This window comes from Nicotiana attenuata, chromosome 7 (genome assembly GCF_001879085.1).
Source record: "Nicotiana attenuata strain UT chromosome 7, NIATTr2, whole genome shotgun sequence".
NCBI classification, from domain to species: Eukaryota; Viridiplantae; Streptophyta; class Magnoliopsida; order Solanales; family Solanaceae; genus Nicotiana; species Nicotiana attenuata.
This window is the reverse complement of record NC_031995.1, coordinates 12,130,891-12,140,205: the sequence shown is the minus strand read 5'-3', so window position 1 is coordinate 12,140,205 and position 9,315 is coordinate 12,130,891.

The window sequence follows — 9,315 nt, the reverse complement described above, 5'->3', positions numbered from 1 at the left end:
TATGTGAAATCAATTTTGAGTACATTACTCAATTTTGATCATAGGTTACATATAATATGCAAGGATTATTCAGTACATTTTTTAGAATATTTTTACAGGTTGTATTTTAATTTTACATAAATAAAAACTAGCCCTAGGCTATGCCTAGTGGTTTGCTAAAAAAAAGGCAGGTGAAACTAATTGGTATCATAATAAAAATTACGGATAATTTCAGAGACCTTCTCTTACGTTTTAATTCATCACTCTGACTTTCCTTGTGGTTTACCATGTTACCGTAATTTTTTTATTTTGATTTATTTAGAAAAAATATTTTAATATATTTAGTTAATGTAAAAAAATTACAACTTGACTATTGTGCCCTTACTAATATATTTTTTGTCTAATTAGATTAATAAACATATATTTTTGGTTAATTCCTCTAAAGTAAAGGAATATATATATATATATATATATATATATATATATATATATATATATATATATATATATTTAATTCCTCCAAATTGAATGAAATTCCCTTTGCTAGAAATTTATGGACCTTTATCCTGTTCCTGAGTAAAAATTTCACGGTGCACCTTATTTGGTCACCCCATTTTAACCTGTATCCACTTTAAAAAAAAAGTTTAACTGTTACTCAATTTTGGGTAACTTCAGATATATACACTTTTCTCTTCTTCTTTGCTGTTGATTCCTTCTTCTTTGTATTCATGTCACATGTATCCAAGAGCTTTGCTGCTACTTTCTTCTTCTCTATACTCATGTTCTATGTATCCAAGAGTATTTTGATTTCTTCGTCTTCTTTTTAATTGCAAAACACAACTGTAGGTCATGCTTGGGAACTTCTTCTTCTTCTTCTTCTTCTTCTTCTTCTTCTTCTTCTTCTTCTTCTTCTTCTTCTTCTTCTTCCTCTAAGTTTCTAATGAGTTTGTTAGATTTGTTGTTGTTTTTACAATTAGATGATTGATGTATGCTCTTTATGATATATGAAAATCGTGTTTTAGGGTGCCTTGACTAAGGACAAAGCCTAAAAATTGGGGCAGAAGCTACTTGCTATGGGGGCCTGGAGGAGTAGTGGTCACACGAGTTGTTTGTGGACCATGACAGGGAACTGTATTAGAGAAGCAGCAAGAGAGGCGTTTGTAGTACAAGTCATGAGACACTATGATTTACATTCATAAAGCTGGTACAAAAATAAATACAATATCTGTTTGGAATATACATAAATAGAGTAAGAATCTAAAGCTACCAAGGGCAAGTGGTAGTATATCCGAAAAACAGGTACATCTTCAATGCCAGCTCTCGTCATCCACAACATTTCAGCTCCATGATCTACACATAAGGTGTAGAAGTGTAGTATAAGTACAATCAACCCCATATATCCAACAAGTATCATAACTAACATCGGCGAGGTAAATAGTGGCAGGAATGATTAATACTACTCATTAATAACATGCCCAATTCATAAATCTCACAAGTACAGAACAATAATATTATCAAGTCATAAATCATAGATAAGGCTACCCCGGTGCACAAAGATAATGTAACAAGCTCTGTTTCAGTTAACAATCCAGCGCATAGAGAAGATATGCCTGAAATATCAGATAATCCTTCACCGATTTTATATAGAGAAGATATGCATGAAATCACAATTAAATTCAACAATTGCACATAGAGAAGATATACATAATTAAACAAGTCAAGTCACACGGATTCACAAATAGAGATATGTATCGTGTCTTGTCTCATCAAGTAAAATAGCAATTGGGAAAGATATGCATAAAGGCATGAATACACTCTGAATCTAGCAAATAGAGAAGTGATGCAGAAAAATCATGTATACATCCAAGGAAATTGCAAGTAGTGAAGAAATGCAATAACAAAAATGCACACTCGCCAGTTTTCACCAAACAGCGTGTACACCATCAAGAGAAAAACATGAGAGGGTGACCCTATGGGGATGGATCCTTATCCACACACTGCACTGACAACTCGAGTGCAATATATATCCATCGCACGGACAACTCACGTGCCAACATAACTTAGATCGGCACGGACAACTCACGCACTATCAACCCAATCCATATTACATATAAAGAATATACAAGAATACATATACATGAACAATGAATAACAAATTACATTCTCATGGACTGATATAAGTGACATGCTAAGGTGTAGGCATGTGAGAAGTGTACTACCATAGCTCAAATCAGACAATTACACCACAAGAAAAACAATTAACATGTTTGAACAGGAGATCAACCAACTAAAAAATCTCTAACCGGCTTTAACTAACTCACAAGGGGGTACAACATAGGAAAACACATGATTACATGAAGCTTAGAAATAAATTCAAGGCATATAGTAGCCTAATCACTACCTCAAGCATGTATAATACCCCAGTGCACACACATGTGCTCAATCCCCTCACATTTGCGCCACCCATAGCGCATAGCCAACACTAATAACTCATGCAACTAGTGCCTCAACCAAGTTTAGGTAAGATACTTACCTCAAGCAAGCCAAAACAAAACTCTAGAAATGCCTTCCTGCTCTAGTCGACCTTCGAACAGCTCGAATCTAGCCAAAAAGCAACTCAAAAACAACAAATAATGCGATAGGAATTAAACCCATATAATAAAGGTTAATATATAATCAAATAGTTAAATTCAACTAAAAGGACAACTCAGGCCCGCACCTCGGAACCCGACACAACCTCTAAATTCAGACAACCCATTCAAATACGAGTCCAACCATATAAGTTTCATCAAAATTTGACTCAGACTCGATGTTCAAAACCTAATTATTCACTTTGAAAAGTTTTGACCCCAAATTTCACTTTTATATTCACGAATCAAATACCAAAATTGAAGATAGAATTATAAATAATAATCAAAACCTAGTCAAGAATACTTACCCTAACCCAAGTGGTGAAAATCCCTTCAAAAGTCACCCAAATCCTAGCTCCCAATCTCAAAATATGGTAAAATGAACTCAAACTCCAACAATATAAACTTATACCACTTCTTCCGGTAAACCCTTCGCAATCACGTTACCTACTTCGCGATCGCGAAGCACTAAATGAACACTGCCAGAAAATACACTACGTGTTTGCAGCCCCAGGCTCGCTAAGGGGAGGCACAACTACACAGACCAACGCAAACACGACATCCACGCGCGAACGCGAAGGCAAAACAGCATGACCTGCCCAGCCTAAGTCAACATCACGTGAACACGTGATTGTATACACAAACGTGAAGGCTTAAAGCCTCAACTCTCTCAAATGCAAACCTTGTGTCGCGAACGCGAAGAAGAGCGTCCAACAAGCTCCTTGAACACTACGCAATCGCGACCCTCTCCATGCGATTGCAATGAACACTCTCATCACCAGAAAATAGAGAAACCAATAGTGCAATCATGAGAGAAAATGGTTTCCTCGGCTATCTGTCCGAACATACCAACAAGTCTCAAAACATAACATAGACCTACTCGAGGCCTAAAATCCCACAAAATAACATTGAAACCATAAATCGCATCTCAATTCAAACTAATTAAACCATATTGAATTTCCAAATTCCAAACTTACGTCGATCATGTCTAAACAACTCAAAATCAACTCAAATTTTTCACATAAGTTCCAAATAACATAACAAAACTATTCCAAATCATGGAACCGCAATACGAACTCAATAACAATGAAGTCAACTCCCGATCCTCTGAATTTTTCAAATTTCGAATTGCCAGCTTTCGCCAAATAGAGCCAAAACCCTTTAGAAATATCCAAATACGAATCTGTGCATATGCCTAAGTCCAAAATCACCACCCGAACCTAACCGAACCATCGAAACTCATTCGAGGTCAAATACACAAAAGTAAAACTTGGTCAACTCTTCCAACTTAAAGCTTCCAAATTGAGAATCATTCTTCCAAATTAATATAATGTCGAACTACTCGAAAACAAACCCAACCATACACGCAAGTCGTAATATATCATATGAAGCTACTCAAGATCTCAAACCACCAAACGGAATGCAAATGCTCCAAATGATCGGTCGGGCCGTTACGTTCTTCCTCACTTAAACATAAATTTGTCCTCCAACGTGCCAAGATTCGTTCTGAAGCCATGAAATCATTGCATCAACTCGTCATACACATACCCAAGGCCGATCCCACGTAACGCCAATCCATATAAACCCGACGACACAACCTAACTAAAGATCCTTACTTCAACCTTAGTCTATAACCATATTCCAAATTACAATCACTTGATATACCACATAACCTAGATACACATGGAACTAATTTCTGACTACCGTAGCTACTCATTTACAAATCTGGTACCGGCGACGTACCTCATATCAACCAAAACCTTAATATGAACCTTCGTACACTGCCAAGGATAAAAGAAACGCGCAAAAACTCATAATCACTCATTAGGTCAACAAATCGTGGAGCTCTCTTGCATACCAGGAACCATTGCCGAATTCTAAGCCGACTTCTGATATTACTCTTCCAAACATACTTTAATCAAATCTGATAGCACTCGAACTCAGTCAAATAACCTTTTCACATCCAGTATAAGCTACTCGACTGATCGGCCTCATCAAGGACACCTAGAGCTACGTATAACGCAACCCGTGCATTAAACACGCGACAATTTAAATGTAACTAATGATGGAGAGAGAACTGAATGAGAGAACTACCCTGCAAGCTCAATAGTTACCTCCATAAAGTGCAATGCTATGAATTCGTATCATAGAGGAGAAACAAAACATACGAAATAAGCATAACAGATCATATCCCAACATAACTCCACTACAACGCCTAACCCTATCGAGACATACCGGTCTACATGGTTTAACCATTACCCAAATTCCAGTAATCACCAAGCATGTGTCTATCAACAGCAAACACGTGAAGCACATGACCATAACCATGGCGAAACGGGGAGTACAATCTACCATAGACAAGAAAACATTAACCAAGGCACAATCGACAATTCAACACGCCAAGAGCCCTCTCACTCGAATTTCCCCACAATGCCCAAATAGAACCACTTCATGTGTGTAAATAGTCAACAGTCTAACACCTTGTCGTAGCATAAGAGATTAACACATGAAACACATTAGAAGATGAATAAGATGAACTCTAGTCGATGACACACCCCTCAACAATAGTTGAGCTGAGCAAACAAAATTGATCTTATGTAAAATATGTATTCTCATTAGGACTACTCAATGGGCCCCCAAATAACTTCCGATCATCCCAAAATAGATAAATACATTTCCAAAAGTCCACGGTAACTTACCATAACACATACCATTAGATGTTTACCTCTTAACATACCGTCACCATCTCCAATCAAGGAAGAATTTTCTTCTGAGATCTCCTAGTCTCCAAATGATGTGAATACAAGAATCAACATATCCGATCCCAACTCCACCACCGAAAGAACTGACACATCCATCATACACAATCAACTTAAAAGAAACACTCCCATGAATCTTGTACGCGGCAAAATCAGATGACTTGATTTTCTGCTATCAAGATATTTCAGAAGCCTTCCTCGGAACCCCGAAGGTGGAAATCCTCGGTAAAGTTCTCGGTCTCAGGGATCGTTGGAGCCCGAATCGAAAGGGGCAGGGTCCAAGGTCGGAATAGAAGAAGTAGTCTCCCAGGCGCATGGCTACACCTGACAGGGCAGGTCTATCTATAATCTACTGAGATGACGTGCGATAGGCCGTCCCATCCTTCGACTCTCGTAAATAATATATGCATATTTTATTGAGTCCCCTCGCCTATATCATCAGTGCTCTTCGACCCCGAGGTCGCCCTAACATTTTATTGTTCTTCATTTGTTCATCGTCATTTAGCTCAAGATTGACGGTATGAAGCCTTATACGCATATACTTATCAGCTATCCCCTTCCCGATTACCCTCGATAAGGTTATCTTCGATTGGCCCGAGATAAGCTCGATGCCTGGCCCCGAGGTATCTACTAGCTTGTCCTAAGCCCGGGAACTTCCCTTACAAGTTCGATTATCGTTCTTGGCTAGCTCGATCTTTACTGTTTTTACTCCACATTCAGCACTAATCACCCTTTCAAACTAGCTCGGGAATAGATCACATATTTTTAGAATCCCATTTTACAAGTTTAATTGTTGTTACCATTTTCACGCTAAATAGTTTGGCGCCCACCGTGGGGCTAAAAATAATTGTGATTATTTTCTTGCTAGTTTCGTCACTTTAACGCACGACATCTTTCACACTTTTTCTTGCCCGAGAACTCTTTGATTGCAGGCTAAAATGTCCGGCTCGATAAACAGGGTTGAGAACAACGACCTCGAAGACCACGGGGAAAACAGCGTGGCCATTCCGGCCGTCGAAGCACCTCCACAGAATCCTAACGGCGTTCCCGGACCAATCCCAGTAGACGCGGATTCGCAGGATGCTCAGCAAGTAGACGAAACGTCTTACACCATTAGGAGCGTACCATGCAGCGACCAACTAGAAGCGCAAAAAACCCCGGCCCGGGAACAGCAGGAAGTTAGTATTCACGTTATCTTTGAAATGTTGCAGGCACAACAACTAGCGATCGCTCAACTACAGAGCAACCCAAGAACCCCAGACAGTGGTACCAAATACAGGTCCCCCCCCCCGCAGAGCGGGTACTCGAAAGGTCAAGCAACAACGAGTCGGTGGCTGACCCTGCTATCGTAAAATTCCTCGAGGACCTCACCAAAAGGATCGAATCGGGAGAGAAAATCATCACAGCCAACGATAAAAGGGTCGAAACCTACAACTCTAGGGTCGATCAGATCCCTGGCGCCTCTCCAGTCCTTAAAGGTCTAGATTCAAAGAAATTCATTCAAACGCCGTTCCCCAAAGAAGCGGCACCGAAACCTATCCCGAAGAAGTTCAGAATGCCGAAACTCCCAAAATACAACGGCACATCTGACCCCAACGAACACGTCACTGCATATACCTGCGTAGTAAAAGGTAACAACATTAAGAGTGACGAGATTGAATCTGTACTATTGAAAAATGGTTAAATGCTTTCAAAGGGGGCCATGATGTGGTACCATAACCTGGCCCCCGACTCCAAAGACTCATTCGCCATGTTAGTGGACTCTTTTGTAAAAGCACACGCCGGAGCCATTAAAGTAGCAACAAGGAAGTCTGATGTTTTCAAAATCAAACAAAGAGAAAACGAGATGCTACGGGAGTTTGTGTCCCGGTTCCAGATGGAACGAATGGAGTTACCACCAGTCTCCTACGATTGGGCGGTGCAGGCCTTCACCCAAGTCCTGAATGAACGGAGCTCCATGGCTTCGAAACAACTGAAACAAAATCTGATCGAATACCTGGCCCTAACCTGGTCGGACGTCCACAATCGGTATCAATCGAAGATCAGGGCAGAGGATGACCAACTGGGGGCCCCATCGGGCTCGGTGTACCCAAGCAGGTTCCCGACAAAAGAGACGAAGCCAAGCAAAGAACGGTATCAGCCAAACCTCGAAGACAGAAGGAACGCCCCAAGGCGCAATCTGCCCCACAACAATAAGAAGATGGATCGAGGACAGGATCCTTAGGGGTCATCAAGAGGACCCGGTTTGACCAAAACATGGTACCAGCCAACGCACCTCACTTATCGGAATACAATCTCAGCGTCGACATATCAGACATCGTATTTGCTATCAGCAAAATTCGAGATACAAAATGGCCTAAACCAATACAGTCAGATCCTTCGCAGAGAAATTACGACTTGACGTGCGATTTCTACAACACACACGGTCACCGGACCGAGGATTGCCATCAACTATGAGAAGAGGTAGCTTGGCTGCTCAACAAAGGATACCTCAGAGAATTCCTCAGTGATCAGGCCAAAAATCAGTTTCGAGACAGGGAGGCAGCCAAGAAGAATGAGGCAAACGAACCTCAACACATCATCCACATGATCATGGGCGGCGCCGACACCCCACAAGAACCCATGATAAGGAAAACAAAAATATCTATCACAAAGGAGAAACGGACTCGAGGATGCATCTCCGATGATGCCCTTACCTTCAGTGAAGAGGATACATATGCTTTGTCTCAGCCCCACAACAACGCTCTGGTAATTTCATTCCTTGTAAATTCTTTCCAGATAAAACGTGTACTCGTGGATCCAGGTAGCTCGGCCAATATTATCAGATCAAGGGTAATAGAACAGCTCGATTTAACTGAACGAATCGTACCCGCCACTCGAGTCCTCAACGGGTTCAACATGGCGAGCGAAACAACAAAAGGGGAGATCATCATACCCATCACCGTGGCCGGCGTAACCCAACACACCAAGTTCCACGTCATCGAAGGGGACATGAGGTACAACTCCTTGTTCGGACGACCATGGATACATTGCATGAGAGCAGTACCATCCACCCTCCACCAAATGATAAAATTCCTGACAAAGGATGGGGTCAAAACCATCCATAGAGAGCAGCACGGGGCGAGAGAATGTTCGCAATACACGATGCACTCTCGGTCCCCTTGCCTCCGCCCTCGAATAAGCCCACGGGCGAATCAGGGCTCAACCCCGGGCAGGTCTGACAAAACGCAAAGATAAACCCGCGTCGCGTGCCCGACCGCAGACGATCAAAGCAAGTCAGCACACAGGAGTATCCCGTCTCAAGGTACCTCTGTTTCTTTTATTTTTATTTTCAAAATAGAAATTAACTCTCATGCAGGCACTGCCCAATAGCCTCGGGGACTCCCAAGAAAGGCGCGCCCGACTTGACCGGAAATATCGAGACACTAGCACTGTCCGAAGATCTCGAGACGCCCCAATAAAGTCTCGCCCGTTGCACTCTTTTCCTTAGATCGAGTTTTTTATCCCAAAAATGAAGAAGGGTTTTTACCGGCAAGGTTTTTAATGAGGCAACGCCCGCGAAACCACCAGGAGATAAAACTCCGCACAAATCGCTCGATGCCATCTTTACGGCCAACCCCCGAAGCAGCTGGGAGCATCCCTCCTAAAATCCACCACACTCAGAGGAGCGCTGAATAAAGATCCATACGGGGAAATGATGTATCAGGCCAAAGCAGTCAAAGTAGCCAAATCTCGCTAAAACGAGAACATGTATCGATATATCAGACAATCAAAAAACATCCCCCTTCTTTTTAGGAGAAAAGAAAGGCTCCTAAACAAAAGCAAAGCAACATGAGAATCAACAAAACAACCCGAAATGACATGAAAACCGATCAAGCCAACTCGACAACACATATATCGCATCAGTAAGTCAGAGCTATCTCCAACGCCTTGCTTTGCAAAAAGAA